At 43.3% G+C, this 24,780-nt stretch overlaps 1 long non-coding RNA gene across 1 annotated transcript; it reads right to left on the bottom strand.

Annotated features, from left to right (window-relative positions):
• Window positions 1-24,538, bottom strand: LOC117513245. Its single transcript, XR_004561509.1, has 3 exons — window positions 24,371-24,538; window positions 13,186-13,191; window positions 1-11 (listed from the first exon to the last, which is right to left on the bottom strand). It is a non-coding gene; the product is annotated as an uncharacterized LOC117513245 (long non-coding RNA).
• Between the last annotated feature and the right edge of the window lie 242 nt (window positions 24,539-24,780).

The raw sequence follows: 24,780 nt of genomic DNA, 5'->3' as shown, positions 1-24,780 counted from the left end.
GCTCATACGAGCTGTTTCACCGTGAGTTGCCCTGAGTTGTACTTATTCATGTGTGAGGCGGCCCTTAAGGATGTTGCTCTGGCTTCTTCACTAGTCTCCTTCCAGCATAGTCACATAGGTTTTGAGAAGAGATTTACCATACACTACCATCCATGCTTTTTGTATTTCTTAATGATTGATGTAAATAAAGTCCAAGACATACAGTATTCACTGACTTGAAAATGTTCATGTATTCATCCCCTGACTTCTCCAAAGAAAACTGGCTGTAAAAGTGAAGATTTTATAATTCAACTAAACTGACCTATCACAACTTTTCTGGAATGTGCTGCAGGCCTTAAATGCAGGAATGGATGTATATTGACAAATAAAACAATGCTGACCACACAAATATGAAATCTTGGGTGTGTTTATAGTGTGCAATGAAACTGAAATCAAAGTAAACAGAAGAATCACTACAGGAGTGTTTTTTATTTGTTTTTGTTTGTTTGGGAATGTAATTGTATGGGACAAGCTGAAAACATTCACAGTAAACTACTTGTTGTCACTGAACAGGCAAAAATGTCATAAGAAGTGCTTGGAAGCACAAACATCCTTGCAGAGTTAAGCCCCCGTCACACACAGCAAGAATGTGCAGGAACCGGGCTGACATGGCAAAAATGATCATATTCCGGATGCAGTCAGGACTGAAAGAGGCGTGTAGACTGTGGGCGGATCCCGTCCAGACTACCTCATCTCCACCTGCACAACTGCATTCAAAGCGTATTTGGACAACAGTTAGATGACACAGACTGCTGTCAGACAGCCATAGAGCACTGTCAGATGTGCGCCCCTTCTCGCCAGCGCCAAGAGTTTTGAACTGTGCAACACACTCGGGACAGCTGAGCGAATGTGACCAATTATGTAGACCGCTCCGAGTCTGCCGCCTTTCCGTCTTCACCACACCTCAATACTTCCCGACTGTAGCCAGATGTGTCATTCTGACGCCATTCGGCCTCAATTGGCATATGTGTGACTGGGGTATTAAACATTATGCATTTATATGCATGTTTACCTCATTAAATGCAAAGAAAAAAAACTTTTTAAAATGACTGATCATACATTTGTCCAGTTACCTTGGCCTCCTGTGCATTCTGTCAAGTGAGTTATTACAAGTTGATTATTGGTGAGCGGCTTGACCCCGTTGTAAAGGCAGGAAATGAACCCTCATCAGCAGTCAACTTAAAATGACTCAGTTCAAAGCTCTGCCAAGACTAAAACTGTTCGTTTTAAAAAGTTTCTTTATAATTACTGAGGTAAACATGCATACATATACCGCCGTAGGGATCCTCTCTGTGCTACCAGACACTACTAATAAATTTGGGCCTGTTGGCCTTATTGGCAAATAACAGAGGTTCCCTTTAACACTGCAGCTGCTCTCATGCAAATGCCAATTGCTGCTTAAACTACTCCACAACTCCATATCCCCCTTATGGAACCCAAGCTCTCATTGTCGGTATTTGCAAATGTTGATATCCATCTTTGTTTTAGGTCCTTGCCACTGCTTAGAATTTTCTAAAGGCTCTTGTCAAACAGTAGAGTATTTCCATGAACGGTGAGGGGTGGGAATGCTCACATTTCATTCCAAAACTGATTCATTCAGCTGCACTAAGTGCATCAGTAATTATGAATGGATTATCTTTAATTCTTGTGCCACATTAACTCAGATTCACAAAACTGTTCACCAACTAAGAATTGCACATTCATTTACCAGGAATTAGATTAAAATAGTTCACGCATGTGGGAAGATGGCTTAATTAGTAGATTTAAATGAAAATAGGCTTTGACTTGTCTGGTGCTGTAGCTGAACTAAACAAGTTGGCAAAACACTACAGTTGCCACCTGCTCAACAGCGAGTGCTGTCCATGTCTGAAAAGCAGCCAGGTGACATCCTGGAGGCTACAGCACAGATGGAGGAGAACAGAAGAAAATTAAAAAGCATTGATATGCACTCAGCCACTCATCAAGAGTAACATACTGTACATTTAGCAGCGCAGTGACACACCAGAGATTCACTGCTACACACACTGTGAGCTGTTGACAGTCATCAACATGTGGATGTATAGAGTGAAGGTTTTGGATTAGTGGAATGGAAAACATGCACTAACCACAACACATACCTGCAAAAACATAACCTCCACCCAACTTCACTGATGGAGGTAACAATGTCAAAAGCTGCATTTGGATCCAGTAAGAAAGATGTGAAATCTCCATTCATAGCCTGTAACAAATTGTTCACCACTTTAAGGGCCCCTTCTCACATAGTGCGAAATTTGGACAAAGTGCACATTTAGTGCGCATGATGCAGGAATCGTGCAAACCGTGTAATGTCATCCCTGCCGCCAATGTCTCGTACACCTGTTGCTATAACTATTTGCGCACACAAGTGGCTAAAAGACAAAGTTTGTGCTGTGCGAACCAATCGCATACTCTCGCAGCAGGTGCTGGCCAAATTCCAGGTGACACACACGAGCACCTAACATCGCTTACATGGCACTTGGAAAATGTGTGGCCAGTCGCACTCTTGGCACGACAAGAGACTGCAGACAATCAGTGTTGTACTGTGTGAAATTTGTCTAAGTTCCCCCAAGTGTGACTTTGTAAACACACACTGACACGTGGGTGTGTGCGCTCCACTCACAGGAGGCTCGATTGCTGCAGCTTGTCGCCACGATGCGATATATGTTTTTATTTATGTCCACGTAAATACAGCAATCAGACACACGCACCTCACAGTGGATAGTTGTTAGTCCATAACTGTCCAAACACAGTGGTGTGTAGCTGGAATGTCCAGAATGACATATCACCACAGCCCCTTCTATCAGAAGCCACGCCTCCTGTGAGTGGAGCACACACACCCACGTACCAGTGTGTGTGTTTGCAAAGTCACACTCGTTGGGAACTTAGACAAATTTCACAGCAGTACGACAGAGGTCATCTGCAGTTGCTTGTCGTGCCAAGAGTGCAACTGGCCACACATTTTCTAAGTGCCATGTGAGCGGTGTTAGGGGTTCGTGCGCGTCACCTGGAATTTGGCCGACACCTGCCACTAGAGGGTGCGATGGGTTCGCACAGCGCACACTTTATCTTTCAGGTGCTTGTGTGCACAAGTAGTTGTAGCAACAGGTATACGAGGCATTGGCAACAGGGATGACATTACACGTTTTGCACACGTTATGTGCACTAAGTGTGCACTATGTCCAAACTTCGCACTATGTGTGAAGGGGCCCTTAAGATGTGTTTGTAGGAAGAATGGAACAAAACATCAAATGAAATGCTTCATCAGTTAGTATCCTCAATGCCAAAACACCTTAAGTGTTAAGTGTGAAAAGGAATGAAAACATTACAAACTGGTAAATGATTTTTGGAATGTGCTGTAGGCCTGAAATACTGGAAATGATGTATATTTACCAGTGAATAAAGCAAACCACACAAAACATGAAATATCTTGGATCCATACAGTCTGCATTAAAACTGATGTTAAAAGTATGTAAGAATTACTGTCACTTTTTATTTTCTTTGCATTTTCTGTACTGTCTCAACTTTTTTTCAGATTTGGGCTTGTGCATAAACGTATTATTGTAAATCAGTACTTTGATAGAATAAAATCATTGAAATAATCACAAATCAGAAAGGACATTAACTCATATTTGACTTAGGATTTTTCCATATCAATCACTGTGATGTTTTGTTTATGTTGACTAGTAAGTCCCTTCGGCTGCTCCCTTGTTTGCACTCGATGGTCGCCACAGCAAATCCAAGGTGGATCTGCATGTTGAATTGGCACAGGTTTTACACCGGATACCCTTCCTGATGCAACTCCACATTATATGGAGATATGTGGCAGGGGTGGGATTTGAACCCGGAACCTTCTGCACTGAACCCAAGCGCATTAACCACTTGGCTTTATGTTGACTAAAATCATAAAATTCTGTAGCAATCTATTTTAAAAATGTGTCTGATACCTCTTTGTGCGAGCTGAATCACATTGACATATTCCAATGACATGTTCAGTGTTGTACAATTCTATTTAGAATTTTATTCATCAACTACCTTCGGATGACCTCTTGTTGCTCTGAACAAGCAAAAATATGTGGGATGATGTGATTAATTCTTTGCTATTTCTTGCAACCTTTGGAAAATACTATAAAATAAATGTCATGGAGCAGAGATAGCTGTGATGTGAAAGGGTTTGAATCAGTGGTTCAGTTATTGAATGCTGTTGTTAGTTGCTTTTAGTGTGTGTGTGTGTGTGTGTGTGTGTGTGGATACTCAACAGGATTTAGTGTTCCCATGAGGCATGGCAACTGCATTATCAGCAGTGTCTCTTGGTCTAAATTGTATGTCAGCACCGTGACAAGGAAGGATTTAACAGATGAACTGGATACTTGTGGTTGAGCACTTTTCATTGTCTCAAACCCCACATGAGATGTCCAATTTTGATGTCCTATGATTTACAGTGAAATGGTAAATAAATGCTCTACCATTTACTCTGCAACTGACTATATCTACACTTTACCTTTACTGGACATCACACATGGAATAAATGTCCCAAGATTGTCATTAGAATCACTAAAACATGAGTCATTCACAATGTGATGCTGCTGACCTCAATTGTTCTGTGCACAAATGAAGCTCTGAAGCCATTTTAAAGTGTGTTTCAGGCCTTTTTAGGACATGTCAGGTTTCCATGTAAATTGAGTTGTTCTGTCACCTTTCCTGCTGACTCAGTGCCGTCCTCCCCATCAAATCCCATAAACAGGGGAATCCGAGGATTACTCGCAGCTAAATACACTAAGCTCATTTGATAATTCTGTGTGGTCCCCGATCTCTGCTAATTAACAAAGGATGTCACAAAATTAATCTACATCAATAACTGCAAGTGCCTCTTGGAGTTATCATCAACAGAACAGGAATGGATCCTGGCCCTGCATTTCATGCCCATTGTTGCTTTAACAAGATCTGATCTTATAATTCCAGGGTATTGACATGCAGGACAGGGGAATGTCGCAGTAGGATGCCTGTGGGACCATTCAGGGATTTTATCTTTTTACCAAAATTGGCATACACAATATCCACCTTCCTGTTTTGAAGGACCTAGTCCTCACTTTTTTGTCAGAGGAAGAGTTCATTACACATCTCGTGGCTTGATATTGACCATCTGTGAGACACAATGATCCAGGTTACTTGACAATGGCTTCACAGATCAGGGTCACATCTTCAAAGGGAAGGATCATAGGATCACAAACACCCTACTCCCCAGAATAGTGCAGAAAGTGGAAGGCCTTGTGAATGAATGGTCAAAACAATTTTTTTTTCATTCTTTTTATTTTAAGTTTGAACTAAAATACCCAAGGACAGGCAGACTGACATGAAGCCACATTAATCAGTCAGTACAGACTTCAAAACTGCGATTCAAGTACAAGGGATGGAAATAAGAGGCTTCAGAAAAACAATGAATCAGTATCCTTCCGCAAATTAATTTGACTGTATTTTCCATATAGGGGAGAGTGGGGTAAGTTTTGCAGTTTTTTACTTAAAGTTACTTTAAAGCGAGGCCATGAGAGTAACACCTCCAACTTAATTATGTAAATATATTTCAGGATGTGGTGCAACCGTGGGAACAATGACTTTGGAACTGAAGTAAAGTATTGAAGAAATATAGCTTTCTGAAAAAAAGTGGTCTTGTGGCACAAATTGCCCCCGGTGCGGGGTAAGTTGTGCCTTTGGAGAGCATACTGTTATGTGTCGGACGCAGCTCGGAGAACCGACCAGCGTTTGAAGGACCCAGTATGAAATAAGCAGAGCACGGTACAAAGGCTAACTGAATTTAATACATAACAGTGATAATATAACAAAGATAATATAACAAAAAGGTGCGGCCTGGCGTGGTGCACTCCCAGCAGCGCTAACGGTCCGGAGCCAGAAGCTGTTTCGGACCCAAGGACCCCGCCGACACCCCCCAGGTGGCCGCAACAACCGAGTCTGTGAAAGAAGGAACCATTATGTGAGTCCACACTCTACACACAGAACACTTAAAGGTGTACAAACAGCAAACACTTCCTGGCTTGATTACAGATCAGCTTCCCAACCTGCAGGCATGGAACATCCAGTTCACAAAACTCCACCGCAGTGGAAGCTGATACATGACTAACATACAGCTCAATACAATAAGGTGTGAGGGACACCACATTTACTGACTGTATAACTGTTAGTCACAAAATCTAACGTACCTCAGGAAGTGTGCTGACGAGCGTGAGACCTCACCCCCTCCTCTTTCACAGACCGTGCATCAAACCTGGACGTTTCTCAGCATCCGCTGCTGATGAGATGGCTCCCGAGACGACGATCTCACCCGTCTGGTCACAAGATCGAGTCTCTGGCAAATACACACTGTGCACTCCAGTCTTAAATGCCAACATGTTCCAATCCATCCAGATGCACCTCAGCTGTGAGTCCTGACGAGTCGCAGGTGATCAGGGTGAGGTCCTGACAGCCTCAGCAACACAGCCACTCAGTCCCAAATGCACGCCACCTGGGAGGAAAACAAACAGACAAACAAACCGGCAGCCAGGCCCCCCCCAGCCATATAACACATACATTGGGGTAAATTGTGCCATTAATTATTTAAGTAAAACTGTATATTTTAATAACAAAAATTGTAATGCTAGCTGTAATAGCTAGACAAATGCAATACAAGCTTGCTCATTTAAGGTTTATTTAAAGTTATTTTAACAATATTTCTCAATATTTTCTTGACAAGGCCCAACACTTCAGAACAAGGTTGAGTTCAAAATGAAAAACATTTCCAAGGCCTAGAGCCACATGAACGCATAAGAACAAAATAAAATTCAAATGAAGAACTCTTCACAGATCTGGCCTACTACATCACATCCCACTTGTCAATGCTACAAGGGAATATAAATTTCTGCTCCCTTGTGGCTGTACCACCAAGTTTTTGTGGTGTGGGTAGTTTCCTATACACATCCTCTCTAGGGATAACTCCATCATTTTCTTTGAAAGTGAAAATGGGCTTTCCATCCACAGACCTCTTGCTTCTTCTTAGGAACTTTGCTCTGATGTCAGCACCATCAACCTTCTCAACCAATCCAACATAGCTGTAGGATTTGGTTTTGCCTGCAAAGTTTACAATAGCAAAGTCCCCAGCAGACAGATCCTTGTCACCATCATTATCATCATCATCATTCTGGACATCTGAACTGTCATAGTAGTCATAGAGTGTAGTCAGTCAGAGTGTGAGTGAGTGTGAATGACAGTGTGAGCCATATGATTATTACCTGTCCATCACTTTAGAGAGGTTATCAAAGAACTCCCCCACATTGTGCCTATTAAAGGCAGTAGCTCTACCAAGTGAGGTTGCTTCAGGAGTGCGGCATGATAACTGGTAGTGTGCTTTAAAGGCCGCAAACCAATCACATCCTATGAAAGATTAAGTTTTTTAGCATTATTATAATATCTCTTAATTCTTCCCTTATTGAGCCATTCACCATTCACCTCCAGGAGATTGTGCTGTGTGTATGGGTTGCAGTCACACACTCTCCACCACCATGCCGAGAAAAATTCCTGTATTGGATTCAGAAATGGGGAGTATGCTGGAAGAAAAAGGAGTGAATCTGGGGTGGTGCAAACCAGAGCAGCCCAATAGACGCTCAAGTTATCCCAAATGACAACATATTGTGCTTGCTGTGGTTGCCCTGGCTCCCCTTCCTGTTGGAGAATATTACTGTGCAAGTGATCTAGACACTGAATAGTGCAAGGAATAGTTCAGTGTTGTATGGACCCACTATGGCATGACAGTGGAGAATACCACAATTGCTGCACACATGGTGATGTTGCCTCCCCTCTGGCCCGGAACTTGTGTGATTGTGCACTGTCCAATGACGATGCGGCTCCTGTTGAGCCTTTTTGTGAGATTGAACCCTGTTTCATTGATAAAGATGTATTCATGAGGGTCAGCCATGGCATCCATCTCAAAGATTCTCTACATGAGTAAAAAAACAAAAAAAAAAAACAAAAAACATTTTACTTTAAACACAGTACTGTGTATATTGGAATTAAATATGGGCCTTTACATATTATTCATTAGTATGTAATATGTATTATTAGTATGTATGTGTATTCATTGTAGCATTTCTGTACAGTATAGTAATTATACCTGCACATATTGGAAACATTGCTCCTTAACCCTGTCAGAATTCCTCTCACAAGGCACGTGGTAAAGTTGCTTCATTCTTATGTGGTTCCACTGTATTACCCAGTTAATGATAGAAAGGCTTATGCTGTTAGTCCCTTATACAACCCCTGGCAAAAATTATGGAATCACCGGCTTCAGAGGATGTTCATTCAGTTGTTTAATTTTGTAGAAAAAAAGCAGATCACAGACATGACACAAAACTAAAGTCATTTCAAATGGCAACTTTCTTGCTTTAAGAAACACTATAAGAAATCAAGAAAAAAAGATTGTGGCAGTCAGTAACGGTTACTTTTTTAGGCCAAGCAGAGGAAAAAAATATGGAATCACTCAATTCTGAGGAAAAAATTATGGAATCACCCTGTAAATTTTCATCCCCCAAATTAACACCTGCATCAAATCAGATCTGCTCATTGACATTGACCCTATGTGTCTTTTTGCAAGGAATGTTTTTGCAGTTTTTGCTCTATGGCAAGATACATTATCATCTTGAAAAATGATTTCATCATCCCCAAACATCCTTTCAATTGTCCAAAATATCAACATAAACTTGTGCATTTATTGATGATGTAATGACAGCCATCTCCCCAGTGCCTTTACCTGACATGCAGCCCCATATCATCAATGACTGTGGAAATTTACATGTTCTCTTCAGGCAGTCATCTTTATAAATCTCATTGGAACGGCACCAAACAAAAGTTCCAGCATCATCACCTTGCCCAATGCAGATTCGAGATTCATCACTGAATATGACTTTCATCCAGTCATCCACAGTCCACGATTGCTTTTCCTTAGCCCATTGTAACCTTGTTTTTTTCTGTTTAGGTGTTAATGATGGCTTTCGTTTAGCTTTGCTGTATGTAAATCCCATTTCCTTTAGGCGGTTTCTTACAGTTCAGTCACAGACGTTGACTCCAGTTTCCTCCCATTCGTTCCTCATTTGTTTTGTTGTGCATTTTCAATTTTTGAGACATATTGCTTTAAGTTTTCTGTCTTGACGCTTTGATGTCTTCCTTGGTCTACCAGTATGTTTGCCTTTAACAACCTTCCCATGTTGTTTGTATTTGGTCCAGAGTTTAGACACAGCTGACTGTGAACAACCAACATCTTTTGCAACATTGCGTGATGATTTACTCTCTTTTAAGAGTTTGATAATCCTCTCCTTTGTTTCAATTGACATCTATCGTGTTGGAGCCATGATTCATGTCAGTCCACTTGGTGCAACAGCTCTCCAAGGTGTGTTCACTCCTTTTTAGATGCAGACTAACGAGCAGATCTGATATGATGCAGGTGTTAGTTTTGGGGATGAAAATTTACAGGGTGATTCCATAATTTTTTCCTCAGAATTGAGTGATTCCATATTTTTTTCCTCTGCTTGGTCTAAAAAAGTAACCGTTACTGACTGCCACAATCTTTTTTTCTTGATTTCTTATAGTGTTTCTTAAAGCCAGAAAGTTGCCATTTGAAATGACTTTAGTTTTGTGTCATGTCTGTGATCTGATTTTTTTTCTACAAAATTAAACAACTGAATGAACATCCTCCGAGGCCGGTGATTCCATAATTTTTGCCAGGGGTTGTAATATTCCCTGGTCTTCAATGATATGGGTTTGAATCTCCCTCAAAGTGATTATTGGAATTATTGACAATCATAATATTGACCAAGGCAGTCTCCTGCTCAGCAGTGAGCAATCACCACCTGACTCCAACATGAAATTGACCATTTCTGACCTATGGTCATCCATTACTGTGGTACAGTATAGCAAAAACTACACAGCACACAGTGGATATTCAGTCTATATGTACTACATTACTGTGCATGTACTGTGATACAGCACATGTACCTGTACAGTGATGGCACAAATTTCATCAGCTATCACTTGCCTTCATTGTCCTCTTCCTCTTCCTGTTGTCTAGCAATTTCTCAATGGTCGGGATCCACTGTTCCAAAGCACATGAACATGTCTCTAGGTTCTATTTATTGACCCACAATTCTGATTGGTGTATTAACAATTTTTAGGCTGAGTGTTTTCACCTGGAGGAAGGTGTGGTCTCTGAGTTTAGGTTATGATAACTTGAGTTAATTATATTGATAGCAAGTGTTTGCTGAATGAATACATAGTGCAGAGTTTTGAATATTGAGACGTAAATTAGTGAATTGTGTTTATGGTTATGGGAAATGTGTGTGTGCTTCTGGGATTGATGAAAAAGTTTAGGGTTTTTTTGTACTACAAGAACAATTTTTTCTGTTTTAGCAATCGAGAAAAACTGTAATCACATGCATTATTCCATGTACTGTAATTTTGAACACAGAATGCGGGTTTCAGTTACTGCACTGTAACACAAAACCCACCTCAGTGTTCTCCTCTGCTCCTCTTCACTCACTATTCCAGCTTTAGCCCATGCTCCACTGGCAATGGTTGCCCTTCTATGGCTAAGAAGGCAATGAAGTTCTCTTTCATGAGTCAGCTCCTTACTCAATCAGCTAACTGAATCCAGCTGTGCACTTTAACCCAAAGCAGCTGCTTCTAATTAACATTACTGGAACCAGTACGGTGTAGACTTCAGCATTAAAAGTTCATTGTTTTACTCACTTCCTTCTGCTTGCAGTTGCTTCCCGACGCTCCCTCTGCCACCCCATTGCCACCAGTTGGTCCCTGTCTGTTGTGAGGGATGGGCTTTGTTCCCACCTCTTTCATCGGTGGGATTTGAGAGACACTGCTCATCCCACGGCTGAAATGGGGACCAATGACAAAATGAACATTGTACATTTTATAACAACTTGTGTACTAAATAAATTTACTTTTAAGTAGCTGAGTCTTCTGGTAGAACAAGAGAGGAACAATACTTTACTTTTGTATTTTGAGTCAGCTGATACTATCAACTTTCAGAAGTAAAGCAGATTAAATCCTGATTTGTACTTGACTGGGAGACCACTTGGGAAGGTCAAGGGCTGTGTATTTCTCCATGTGGACAGGAGCTGAGTCAGGAAGGGCACCCAGTGCAAAACCTAGGCAAAATCCCAATGCAGATCTGTACTGTGTGCGCTGTGGGGCCCCTCAACATTCCAGGCAACCAAAAGAAAACACATCTTGAGTAGAAAACAATTATTGAACACTGTTTCTGATTATATGTAGCTTAATATTTAAAGTCCCAATCATTTCTCAAAGTGTAATCGAGGTAATCAACAGTTTTATGAGTTTTGGCAAGAAAACATTAAATGCATTGTTTGTGCTTATGACAGTAGTGAAGTCTGTGCCAACATAATTACCTTTTCATTGAGTTCCCTTTCAGCTGTGACAGCACTAGAAATGTGCATACAGATACTGCTGTGTTTTGGCATGCTCTAGAATCTTCTTCTTCGTCTTTCGGCTGTTCCCGTTAGGGGTCGCCACAGCAGATCAATCGTTTCCATCTCACCCTGTCCTCTGTATCTCCCTCTGTCACACCAACCACCTGCATGTCCTCTCTCAGCACATCCATGAACCTCCTCTTTGGTCTCCCTCTTCTCCTCCTGCCTGGTGGCTCCATCCTCAGCATCCTTCTCCCTATATGCCCTGGGTCCCTCCTCTGCACATGTCCAAACCATCTCAATCTCGCCTCTCTGACTTTGTCTCCAAACCGTCCCACCTGAGCTGTCCCTCTGATATGTTCATTCCTAATCTTGTCCATTCTTGTCACTCCCAAAGAGAATCTCAACATCTTCAGTTCTGCCACCTCCAGCTCTGCCTCCTGTCTTTTTGTTAGTGCCACTGTCTCTAAACCATACAACATAGCTGGTCTCACTACTGTTTTGTAAACTTTCCCCTTCACTCTTGCTGATATTCTTCGGTCACAAATCACTCCTGCCACCTTTCTCCACCCACTCCACCCTGCCTGCACTCTCTTCTTCACCTCTCTACCACACTCTCCATTACTTTGAACAGTTGACCCCAAATATATAAACTCATCTACTTTCACCACTTCTACTCCTTGTAACTGCACTATTCCACTGGGCTCCCTCTCATTCACACACATGTACTCAGTCTTGCTTCTACTGACTTTCATTCCCCTTCTCTCCAAAGCATATCTCCACTTCTCCAGACTAGACTCAACTTGCTCTCTACTCTCACTACAGATCACAATGTCATCTGCAAACATCATAGTCCATAGGGACTCCTGTCTGATCTCATCTGTCAACCTATCCATCACCACTGCAAACAAGAAAGGACTCAGAGCTGATCCTTGGTGTAATCCCACCTCCACCTTGAATGAGTCTGTCATTCCGACTGCGCATCTCACCGCTGTCACACTATTCTTGTACATGTCCTGCACTACCCTAACATACTTCTCTGCCACTCCAGACGTCCTCATACAATGCCACAACTCTTCTCTTGGCACCCTATCATAAGCGTTTTCTAAGTCCACAAACACACAATGTAACTCTTTCTGTCCTTCTCTGTACTTTTCCAACAGTATTCTCAGAGCAAACATTGCATCTGTAGTGCTCTTTCTCGGCATGAAACCATATTGCTGCTCACAGATCTTCACCTGTTTTCTAAGCCTAGCTTCTACTACTCTTTCCCATAACTTCATGCTGTGGCTGATCAGCTTTATGCCTCTGTAGTTACTGCAGCTCTGCACATCACCCTTGTTCTTGAAAATAGGAACCAGCACACTTCGTCTCCACTCCTCAGGCATCCTCTCACTTTCCAAGATTTTATTAAACAATCTGGTTAGAAACTCTACTGCCATCTCTCCTAGACATTTCCATGCCTCCATTGGAATGTCATCTGGACCAACTGCCTTTCCACTCTTCATCCTCTTCATAGCAGCCCTCACTTCCTTCCTTGCTAGTCTTTTACTTCCTGATTTACTCTCACCACATCATCCAGCCTTTTCTCTCGCTCATTTTCTTTATTCATCAACTCTTCAAAATATTCCCTCCACCTTCTCAGCACACACTCCTCACTTGTCAGCACATTACCATGTGCATCTTTTACCACCCTAACCTGCTGCACATCCTTTCCAGCTCTGTCCCTTTGTCTGGCCAATCGGTACAAGTCCTTTTCTCCTTCCTTACTATTCAACTTCTTGTACAGCCCGCAATATGCCTTTTCCTTTGCTTTTGGCACTTCTCTTCTCGCCTTACGCCGCATCTCCTTGTACGCCTGTCTACTTTCTTCATCTCTCCGACTATCCCAAAACATTTTCGCCAACCTCTTTCTCCTTATGCTTTCCTGGACCTCTTCATTCCACCACCAAGTCTCCTTGTCTTCCTTCCAGTGTCCAGATGTCATACCCAGTACTGCCCTAGCTGTCTCCCTCACCACATCTGCAGTACTTTTCCAGTTGCTCGCTAAATTTCACACAACAGTCTTCCTCCTTCAGCTTCCACCATCTGATCCTTTGTTGAGCTCTCACTCTCTTCTTCTTCTTTACCTCTAATGTCATCCTACAAACAACCATCCTATGCTGTCTAGTGACACTCTCTCCTGCTACCACCTTACAGTCTGTGATTTCTTTTAGCTTGCATCTCTTATAAAGAATGTAGTCCACCTGTGTGCACCTTCCTCCACTCTTATATGTTACCCTGTGCTCCTCCCTTTTATTAAAGTAGGTATTCACCACAGCCATTTCCATCCTTTTTGCAAAATCAACTACCATCTGTCCTTCCCCATTCCTATCCTTGATACCATATCTACCCATTACTTCCTCATCACCTCTGTTCCCTTCACCAACATGCCCATTGAAGTCTGCTCCTATCACCACTCTTTCATGCTTGGGCACACTCTCCACCACCTCATCTAACACACTCCAGAAATCTTCTTTCTCCTTCATCTCACAACCTACCTGTGGGGCATATGCACTGATGATATTCATCATCACCCCTTCAATTTCCAACTTCACACTCATCACCCTGTCAGACACTTGCTTAACCTCCAACACACTTTTAACATACTCTTCCTTTAAAATGACCCCAACACCATTTCTCTTCCTGTCCTCACCATGGTACAACAACTTGTACCCACCGCCGATGCTCCTGCTCTTACTTCCCTTCCACTTGGTCTCTTGCACACACAATATGTCTACCTTTCTCCTCTCCATCATATCAGCCAGCTCTCTCCCTTTACCAGTCATACCAACATTCAAAGTCCCCACTCTCATTTCCACCCTTCTAGTTTTCTTCTTCTCCCGCTGTTCGTGGCAACGTTTTCCTCCTCTTCTTCATCGTCTTCGCCCAGCAGTAGCCCAATTTCCACCGGCACCCTGTTGGGCAATAGCACCGATGGCGGACGTTGTTAACCTGGGCCGCGACTGATCCGGTATGGGAATTCGATTCTGAGTCTGCATAGTTGGGTTGGCTTGTTTTACGCCTGATGCCCTTCCTGACGCAACCCTCCTCATTTATCCGGGCTTGGGACCGGCACTCAGAATGTACTGGCTGCACACCCCATGTGGCTGAGTTTGCATGCTCTAGAATACACAGACATAATGAAAACCTGCATAGTTCTTTCTGGATGCACTGCACAGTACTCCATAAAATGCGGTACTTGGCACAGCACACTTTTATGAATGAACTTTAGAAACTATAATGAAAACCTACATAGTTTCTAAAGTTCATTCATAAAAGTGTGCTGTGCCAAGTACCGCATTTTATGGAGTACTGTGCAGTGCATCCGGAAAGAACTACACTTCACATTTTCCACATTTTGTTATGTTACAACCTTATTCTAAAATGGAGTCAATTCATTTTCCCCACAAAATTCTACTGACAACACCCCATAATGACAACAGTAAAAAAAAGTTTTTGAAATTTTTGCAATTTCAGAAAAATTGATGCACCTTTGGCAACAACAACACCTTCAAGTCTTTGGGCAGTTTTTCCTATTCCCCTTTGCAGCACCTCCCAAGCTCCATCAGGTTGGATGGGGAGCATCAGTGAACAGCCATTTTCAGATCTCTCCAGAGATGTTAAATCAAATTTAGGTCTGGACTCTCGCTGGGCCACTCAAGGACATCCACTCCTTTAAAGCCACTCCTTTAATATCTTGGCTGTGTGCTTAAGGTCATTGTCCTGCTGAAAGAACCAGTGCCCCATTCTGAGGTCAAGTGCTCTCTGGAGCAGGTTTTCATGCAGGATGTCTCCGTACATTGCTGCATTCAACTTTCCTTCAATCCTGACTAATCTCACAGTTCCTGCCACTGAAAAACATCCCCACAGCATGATGCTGCCACCACCATACTTCACTGTAGGGATGATGCCTGGCATTCATGCCAAAGAGTTCAATCTATCGGGCTCTTGGTCACCTCCCTGACTAAGGCCCTTCTCCCCCAATCACTCAGTTTAGACAGATGACCAGCTCTAGGAAGAGTCTCGGTGGATCCGAACGTGTTGCATTGACAGATGATAAAGGCCACTGGGACCTTCAAAGCATCAGAAATACTTCTGTACCCATCCAAAAATTTGTGCCTCAAGACAACCCTGCTTCAGAGGTCTACAGACAATTCCTTTGACTTCATGCTTGGTTTGTGCTCGGACATGCACGGTCAACTGTGGGATCTTATATGTAGACAGGTATGTGCCTTCCAAATCATGTACAATCAACTGAATTTACCCCAGGTGTACTCCAGTTAAGCTGCAGAAACATCTCAAGGATGATCAGTGGAAACAGGCCGCACCGGATCTCAATTTTGAGCTTCATAGCAAAGGCTGTGAATACTTATGTACATGTGATTTCTTTTCTTTCTTTTTTTTTTTTTTTTTTTAACCAAGTGGTTAATGTGCTTGGTTTCAGTACAAAAGGCTCCGGGTTCAAATCCCACCCCTGCCACATTTCTCCATGTAATGTGGAGTTGCGTCAGGAAGGGCATCCGGTGTAAAACCTGTGCCAAATCAATATGCAGATCCACCTAGGATTTGCTGTGGCGACCCAGAGTGCAAACAAGGGAGCAGCTGAAGGGACTTACTTACTATAGATGTTTATTTGTATTAAGTTAGGATCATTCGCTGTGTTAATAATGTTTCTGTGAGTGAAATATTGTGACAATTAAGTGAAGTTATTGAAATTAAGTGTTGTTGTTGAAATTAAATGAGTTGTACCAGCTGGTGGATTGATTTGCTGGTTTGAGGATGTGTGGCAAGGAGTGATTGGCGGAGCATGCGAGTGGGGCAGCGTTCTATGCTTGGTGCTGACAGAAAAGCAGGGATGTGGAAGGCAAAGGAGAGCTGGACTGAGGGCTGAGCTGAGGAGGACTGAGGAACTCACTCACGCTCTCGTTGCAGTGGTCGGAGGTTGACTGAGGGCACATCCTTCGATGCCGGGTAGAGAAATGTTACCCTGGACACGGACTCAACGTGGGCAGCCACATATTTGACGGTGAACATATGAGAGACGAACATCAAAGGCTGGCGCACATGGACCTGGCTAGGAAATGCCCAGGACTTGAGACACGTGTTGCAGACGAATGAGACGCTGAGGTACCATGGCTGAGAGCGGTATGAATGACGGACGGTGAGACGTGAGAGACCGGTGACTTTGTTCGGGCGGGGGGCATCTGGAGCAGCTGCAGGCACAGGTGTACCCAGAGCTGGAGACACAGGAGGATGAGAGATGTGGCTTATATCAAGCTGTCAATCATGTACCCTTTTTACACCTCCTGGCCGTGGCTTTGGTTAAACATTCTGCACAGTGATTGTGTGTGCCGAGGTTTCCTGCAGTGCTGGGGCTCTCCGTGACATGTCCTCATATCCCATGGTCGCCTGGGGAATTTCAACTCGCTCAAAGTAGACAAAATGTGGACTCAGCACGGCAAGCCAGTGACTGGCCTGGCACTTTTCATTTCTTTTGTGTTTTTCTCATGCTGGGAAGGCGTAAGTACTGTGCCAGACTGACTGAATGTGTGGAGGCCCATATGTGTTGTGTTTGAGGGGAAACGTATACGAGGTCTATTAGAAAAGTATCCGAACTTATTACTTTTTTCAAAAACCATATGATTTGAATCACGTGTGATTGCGTCAGACAAGCTTGAACCCTCGTGCGCATGCGTGAGTTTTTCCACGCCTGTCGGTTGCATCATTCGCCTGTGAGCAGGCTTTGAGTGAGGAGTGGTCCCGCCCCCTCGTCGGATTTTCATTGCCAGGAAATGGCGGAATGATTTGGGCTTTTTTCCATCAGAATTTTTTCAGAAACTGTTAGAGACTGGTAGCTGGAAACCATTAGAAAAATTTATCTGGCTTTCGGTGAAAATGTTACCAGCTTGGTAGAGAATAAGGAGTGTTACTGTCGCTTTAAGGACGGCCCCCAGCAGCTGTGGGGCGCGCCACGCTCCGAAGCTGCCATAGACAGGCTGAACGACCATTTCATTTCTAAACGGATGGCTGTCTGGATCTGTGACCATCGTGTGCCATTTCTCTACTTATCACAAGAGCTGGACATCAACCATTTTCCAGCAGATTTCACTTTTAACAAGAGATTTTGTCATGGAAAGCCGAGCGGAGGCTTCGCGCGTCACGATGGATTCGCTACTGGAGGGAGACAAAACCACCTCAGTTTTGGTCTCACAGGACGGCTTTGAGATGGCGTTCAGACAGCTGTCGGTGGTTTTTCCATCGAGTGATTATCCAAGAAATTGTGGATGTGCCTAGACATGCCAGAACATGTCCCGTGAGGCTTCATCATGGCGTTGCCTTGCGCCATGCGGCACCGCCGCGACGTGCGAAGCCTCCGCTCCTCTTTCCATGACAAAAACTCCTGTAACAGTGGAATGTGCCGTTCATTTCCAAACTGGACGCTGTGTTTTATCTGGGACGTCGTCTGACTAGCACAGCAATTGTGAAAAGACGTGGACATCAGCACTTTTTCGGCACATTGAGACAGACGTGCGGAGGAATTCCACGCACGAGGGTTCAAGCTTGTCTGATGCAATCACACGTGATTCAAATCCATATGGTTTTTGAAAAAAAATAATAAGGTCGGATACTTTTCTAATAGACCTCGTATATATATATATATACACACACACACACACACACACACACACACACACACACACAATTCCAATGAAGTTGGAAATGTAAATAAAAAACAGAATACAATGATTTGGAAATCCTCTTCAACTTATATTCAATTGAATACACGACAAAGACAAGATATTTAATGTTCAAACTGATAGATAGACCATTTGTTTTTATGCAAATATTTGCTCATCTTTAAATGAATGTCTGCAACACATTTCAAAAAAGCTGGGATAGGGGTAACAAAAGACTGGAAAAGTTGATGAATGCTCAAAGAACACCTGTTTGGAACATTCCACAGGTGAACAGGTTAATTGGAAACAGGTGGGTGTCCTGATTGGGTATAAAAGGAGCATCCCCAAAAGGCTAAGTCGTTCACAAGCAAAGATGGGTTGAGGATCACCACTTACTGCGTGAAAAAATAGTCCAACAGTTTAAGAACATTGTTTCTCAATGTTCAGTTGCAAATAATTTAGGGATTCCATCATCTACATAATATAATCAGAAGATTCAGAGAATCTGGAGAACTTTCGAAAGCATTGCTGGCCGAAAACCAGCATTGAATTCCCATGACCTTTGATCCCTTAGGTTGCACTGCATTAAAAACTGACATCATTGTGTAAAGGATCTTACCACGTTGGCTCAGGAACACTTCAGAAAACCATTGTCAGTTAACAGAGTTCGTCGCTACATCTACAAGTACAAGTTAAAACTCTACCAACACATGCTGCCATACAAACAACGTCTTTTTCAGGGATGTCCCTGCTTATTTCAGCAAGACAATGCCAAGCCACATTCTGCACCTGTTACAACAGCGTGGCTTCATAGTAAAAGAGTGCGGGTACTAGACTGGCCTGCCTACAGTCCAGACCTGTTGCCCATTGAAAATGTGTGACACATTATGAAGTGCAAAATACGACAACAGAGATCCCTGGACTGTTGAACAACTGAACTCGTACATCAAGCAAGAATGGGAAAAAATTCCACCTACAAAGCTTAAACAATTAGTGTCTTCAGTTCTCAAATGCTTATTGAGTGTTGTTAGAAGGAAAGGTGATGTAACACAGTGGTAAACATACCACTGTCCCAGCTTTTTTTAAATGTGTTGCAGGCATCCATTTCAAAATGAGCAAATATTTGCACAAAAACAATAAAGTTTATCAGTTTGAACATTAAATATCTTGTCTTTGGCAGCACAGTGGCTTAGTGGCTAGCACTGTTACCTCACAGCGAGAAGGTCATGGGTTCAATTCCCATCTGTGGCCTTTCTGTGTGGAGTTTGCATGTTCTACCTGTGTTTGCGTGGGTTTCCTCCGGGTGCGCTGGTTTCCTCCCAAATCCAAAGACATGTGGGTTAGGTGGATTGGGATCTTTAAATTGTCCGTAGGCGTGCGAGTGGGTGTGACTGTGTTTGTTTGTCTGTTTGTGGCCCTGTGACAGACTGGCGTCCTGTCCTGGGTGTACCCCGTCTTGCGCTCTATGACTGCTGGAATAGGCTCCAGCCCACCGCGACCCTTAATTGGACTAATGCCTGCTTCACACGACAGGATGTTAAAATTATGTAGATGTAGAGATAAAAAATCATAGATCTGACAGGTTTGGTCGTACATTGTGTGGTGTTCAGCCACACGGTAAAAAAAACACCACCATACATAAACAGATTTCACACACAAACATTCCCAGGTCAGACAGGAAATCTTGCAAAATCTCTCGAGATTAAACATGACTTCAGAGTAAACGGACGGAGATAGTTTGTGGACTACTTAAAACAATACAAAAAGAAAAAAAAGGCGTTCTTTAAAAGAGTGGAGACAGTGCGACCACCGGACTTTCGGATAAGTCAGAACAGCTGTTTTGATTTTATTTTCCACTCCGTGCGTCCGTCACCTCATTTTCTGATTGGCTGCATGTCACATTCAGCAGGCTCCATGTTCGTTTGTGGCTGGGGGGACACCACACACGCTGCGATATCAGGCCAAGACAATCCAACATGTTGAATATCTCCGATTTGCGATCGGAGCGCTCCTGACGTCCTTCCGAGCAGATCAGAATGCTCTTAACACACCACACGACAGGAATATCTGATAAGATAATCTTTAGCGTCATCACAATTGTCGGGGCGTCTATAAGATTGTCAGAAAACGAAGCTCGGGTCCGATATCAGCCTAATTATCTTGCGGTGTGTAACAGGCATAAGTGGTTGAAGATGAGTGTGTGTGTGAGTGTATATTCTGTTTTTATTCACATTTTACACAATGTCCCAACTTCATTGGAATTGGGGTTGTATATGTACGTATACAGTGGTATGTAAATGTTTGGGCACCCCTGATGATTTCCATGATTTTCCTTTAGAAATCATTGGTTGTTTGGAACAGCAATTTCAGTTAAATACGAGGTCTGTTAGGAAACTATCGGACCTTTTTATTTTTTGCAAAAACTATATGGATTTGAATCATGTGCGCTTGCATCAGCCAAGCTTGAACCTTTGTGCACATGCGTGAGTTTTTTCACGCCTGTTGGTTGCGTCATTCTCCTGTGAGCAGGCTTTGAGTGAGCAGTGGTCCACCCCCCTTGTCGGATTTTCATTGTGAGGAAAATGTCTGAACGATTTGGAGCTTTGCTGCATCAAATTTTTTTCCAGAAACTGTGAGAGACAGCCAGGTGGAAACCATTCGGAAGATTCAGATGGCTTTCAGGTACAATTCTATGGGGATCACAGATTAAGGAGTGTTACAACCGGTTTAAAGACGGCACACAATGGTGGAGGGCGCGCCGCACTCCGAGCGGCGATCGACAGGCTGAAACAAGCAGATCATTTCCAAAGTGAACGCTGTGTTGATCCGGGACATCGTCTGACTACCAGAGAAATGGCAGAAGATGTGGACATACCACTTTTTTGGCCCATTCCACTGTTACAGGAGTTTTTGTCATGAAAAGACGTGTGGAGGAATTTGCGCGTCGGGACGGAGCCGCTAATGGTGGAGAATAAAAAGCAACGCCGTGATGAAGCCTCACAGGACATGTTGTGGCATGTCCAGCTTGTCCACAATTTCTCGGATAGTCACATGACTGAAAAGCCACTGAAAGCCAACTGAATCTTCCGAATGGTGCAAGAGCTGGGCATGTTGCAACATGTCCTGTGAGACCAACACAGAGGTGCTTTTGTCCCGTGCCATTAGCGGCTCCGTGGTGAATTCCTCCGCTCCTCTTTCCATGACAAAAACTCCTGTAACAGTGGAATGTTCCAAAAAAGTGCTATGTCCATTTCTCTGGTAGTCAGACGATGTCCCGGATCAACACAGCGTTCACTTTGGAAATGATCTGGTCGTTTCAGCCTGTCGATCGCCCCTCATGGTGCGGCGCGCCCTCCGACATTGTGCACCGATTTTAAACCAGTTGTAACACTCCTTAATCTGTGTGATCCCCATAGAATCGTACCTGAAAACCATCTGAATCTTCTGAATGGTTTCCACCTGGCTGTCTCTCAACAGTTTCTGGAAAAATTTGATGCAGCAAAGATCCAAATCGTTCAGACATTTTCCTCGCAATGAAAATCTGCCGAGGGGGGTGGACCACTGCTCACTCAAAGCGTGCTCACAGGCGATTGACGCAACCGACAGGCGTGAAAAAACTCACGCATGCGCACGACGGTTCAAGCTTGGCTGATGCAAGCGCACATGATTCAAATCCATATAGTTTTTGAAATAATAAAAAGGTCGGATAGTTTTCTGACAGACCTCGTATATCATATAGCAGATGAACACAGTGATATTTGAGAAGTGAAATTAAGTTTATAGGATTTACAGAAAGTGTGCAGTAATTCTTTAAACAAAATTAGGCAGGTGAATAAATTTGGGCACCCCAACAGAAAAAATACATCAATATTTAATCGATCCTCGTTTTGCAGAAATAACCTCTAATTGCTTCCTATAGCTTCCAGTGAGAGCTTGGATTCTGGTTGAAGGTATTTTGGACCATTCTTCTTTAAAAAACATCTCCGGTTTGTTGGTTTCCGAGCATGGACAGCCCGCTTAAAATCACACCACAGATTTTCAATAATATTCATGTCTGGGGACTGAGATGGCCATTCCAGAACATTGTACTTGTTCCTCTGCATGAATGCCTTAGTAGATTTTGAGCAGTGTTTACAGTCATTGTCTTATTGAAAGATCCAGCCCTGGCGCAACTTCAACATTGTCACTGATTCTTGAACATTGTTCTCAAGAATTTGATATTGAATGAAAGCCATGTGACCCTCAACTTTAACAAGATTCCCAGTGCCTACACTGGTCACACAGCCCCACAGTATGATGGAACCACCTCCAAATTATACTGTAGGTAGCAAGTGTTTTTCTTGGAATGCTGTGTTCTTTTTCTGCCATGCATGCCACCCCTTGTTATGTCCAAATAACACAATTTTAGTTTTATCAGTCCACAGCACCTTGTTTAAAAATGAAGCTAGCTTGTCCAAATGTGCTTTAGCATACCTCATACTCTGTTTGTGGCATGTATACAGAAAAGGCTTCCTCTGCATTACTCTCTCATCCAGCATCTCCTTGTGCAAAGTGTGCTGTATAGTTGAACGATGCACAGACACTTTCTGCAGCAAGATCATGTTGAAGGTCTTTGGAGCACATCTGTGGGTTGACTATGACTGTTCTCACCATCCTTCGCCTCAGCAGAGATTTTTCTTGGCCTGCCACTTTGGGCCTGAACTAGTACTGTGCCTGCGGTCTTCCATTTCCTCACTATGTTCCTCACAGTCGAAAGTGACAGCTGAAATCTCTGAGATAGCTTTTTGTATCCTTCCCCTAAACCATGATATTGAACAATCTTTGTTTTCAGGTCATTTGAGAGTTGTTTAGATGGTCCCATGTTGCCACTGATTAGAAGAGATGCAACGAGGAGAAACATTTGTAAATGGCCAGCTTAGATACCCTTTCTCATGATTGGATTCACTAGAAACTTCATTTCACTTCTCAAATATCAGTGTGTTCATCTGCTATATGATACATTCAGCTGAAATTTCTGATCCAGACAACCGATGATTTATAAAGGAAAATCATGAAAATTATCAGGGGTGCCCAAACTTTTTCATACAATTGTATAAATTTGCAAAAATCTCTAAAGAACTTTTTTCACATTGTCATAATCGGGTATTCTATGTAGAACTTTGAGGGGAAAAAATTAATTTCATCCATTTTGGAATAAGGCTGTAATATAAAGCATATAAAAGTCCAATGAATACATGGTTTGTTCCAGAGTCGAAGTCACTTTTGTATTTGTTTTCTTTACTAGTTTGAGAGGTTCTGTGACTTATTGTCCAGTGTGACTGGTGTGACTATACGGTCGCACCATCCCTACCAAATGATCCACCAGGTATGGTGGGAGGACAACCGCAACTCCACGTTGAGGGCGTGACAACCCGATCCTGCACTCAACTGCAGGCACAACTGCAAGATGATGTTGTTGAAGCAGCAGGACCTTCGTGGCCGGGACGACGGTGGGGGATCGAACCCACGCGGCTCGCACCAAAAGACCGTTCCTCTACCAGGTCAGCCAAAGGGGAACTCCCCTTTAGCCAAGCTAGCAGGAACGTCTTTTCAATTTGGACCCGGGACTTTTATCCCACTACATTGTCTTGCCAATGATTAAGCTCCCTGGTGCTAATGGTGAAATGTCCTGGTCTGTCACATGTGGACAGAGATGTTAATTGTCGCAAAAGACTACCTCCCTCCACTCAGCCAGAGTGGAAAGGGATTTGCTGAAAAACTAAATGCTTTCTGTCACACCTGGAGATCGAAAGGTGAAGAACTGACCAGCCTCTTAAAGACACTTATTCCAGGCCAACAATATCTGAAAACCCAGGCTGTGGTTGAACGACAAGCAGCACAAAGACTTAGAGCGATGACCATCACCTGGGATAACACCAGTCAGTATGAAATGCATGTCAAAGCAGTTTGTGATAACATCAAAGCCAATGTCCAGCCACAGTGGACATGGCAGTGATTCAAGCCTGCAAACAAAAGCATGGTGAGACTGCGACAGACGTCTTTGTCCGGCTGGAGAGGCAGCGGTGCATTGCACATCGTGGGCATGAAAAAGTTGACCGTACTTACAATGGAGACAGAGAGACACCGTTTGAAGCTGTCCTAAAGTCCTGTCTGGTCCCTGGTTTGAGATCTGAAGTCCTCAGGGGCTCAACCAAACCCTGATTGGAGGATGGGCTGACAACCGAGTGAAAGAAATCCTGAAACATGCACGTCATGCTGAAACAAGAGAGGTGAGGAAAGCCAGCAAGAGGAGAGACAATGATGGAACCCAAATGTCTGTTTCATCTGTGGGACGTCTGACCATTGGTCCTCCCAGTGTGCACAACGCCATCTAGGGAAACAACAGGGACGTGGAGGATTTCTTGTGGGTGAAGCAGATGCGGTGGATGGGGTTCAGCCCAACAGAGCCAGGACACGCTGGCAGACTGACCATGACAGAGGGGCAGCTCGGCAAATGGTGAATCAGACACACACAGTTTCTGTGT

Source organism: Thalassophryne amazonica, chromosome 7 (assembly GCF_902500255.1).
Source record: "Thalassophryne amazonica chromosome 7, fThaAma1.1, whole genome shotgun sequence".
NCBI classification, from domain to species: Eukaryota; Metazoa; Chordata; class Actinopteri; order Batrachoidiformes; family Batrachoididae; genus Thalassophryne; species Thalassophryne amazonica.
The sequence above is the reverse complement of the archived record's forward strand: the minus strand, read 5'-3'. Positions and strand labels throughout refer to the sequence as shown.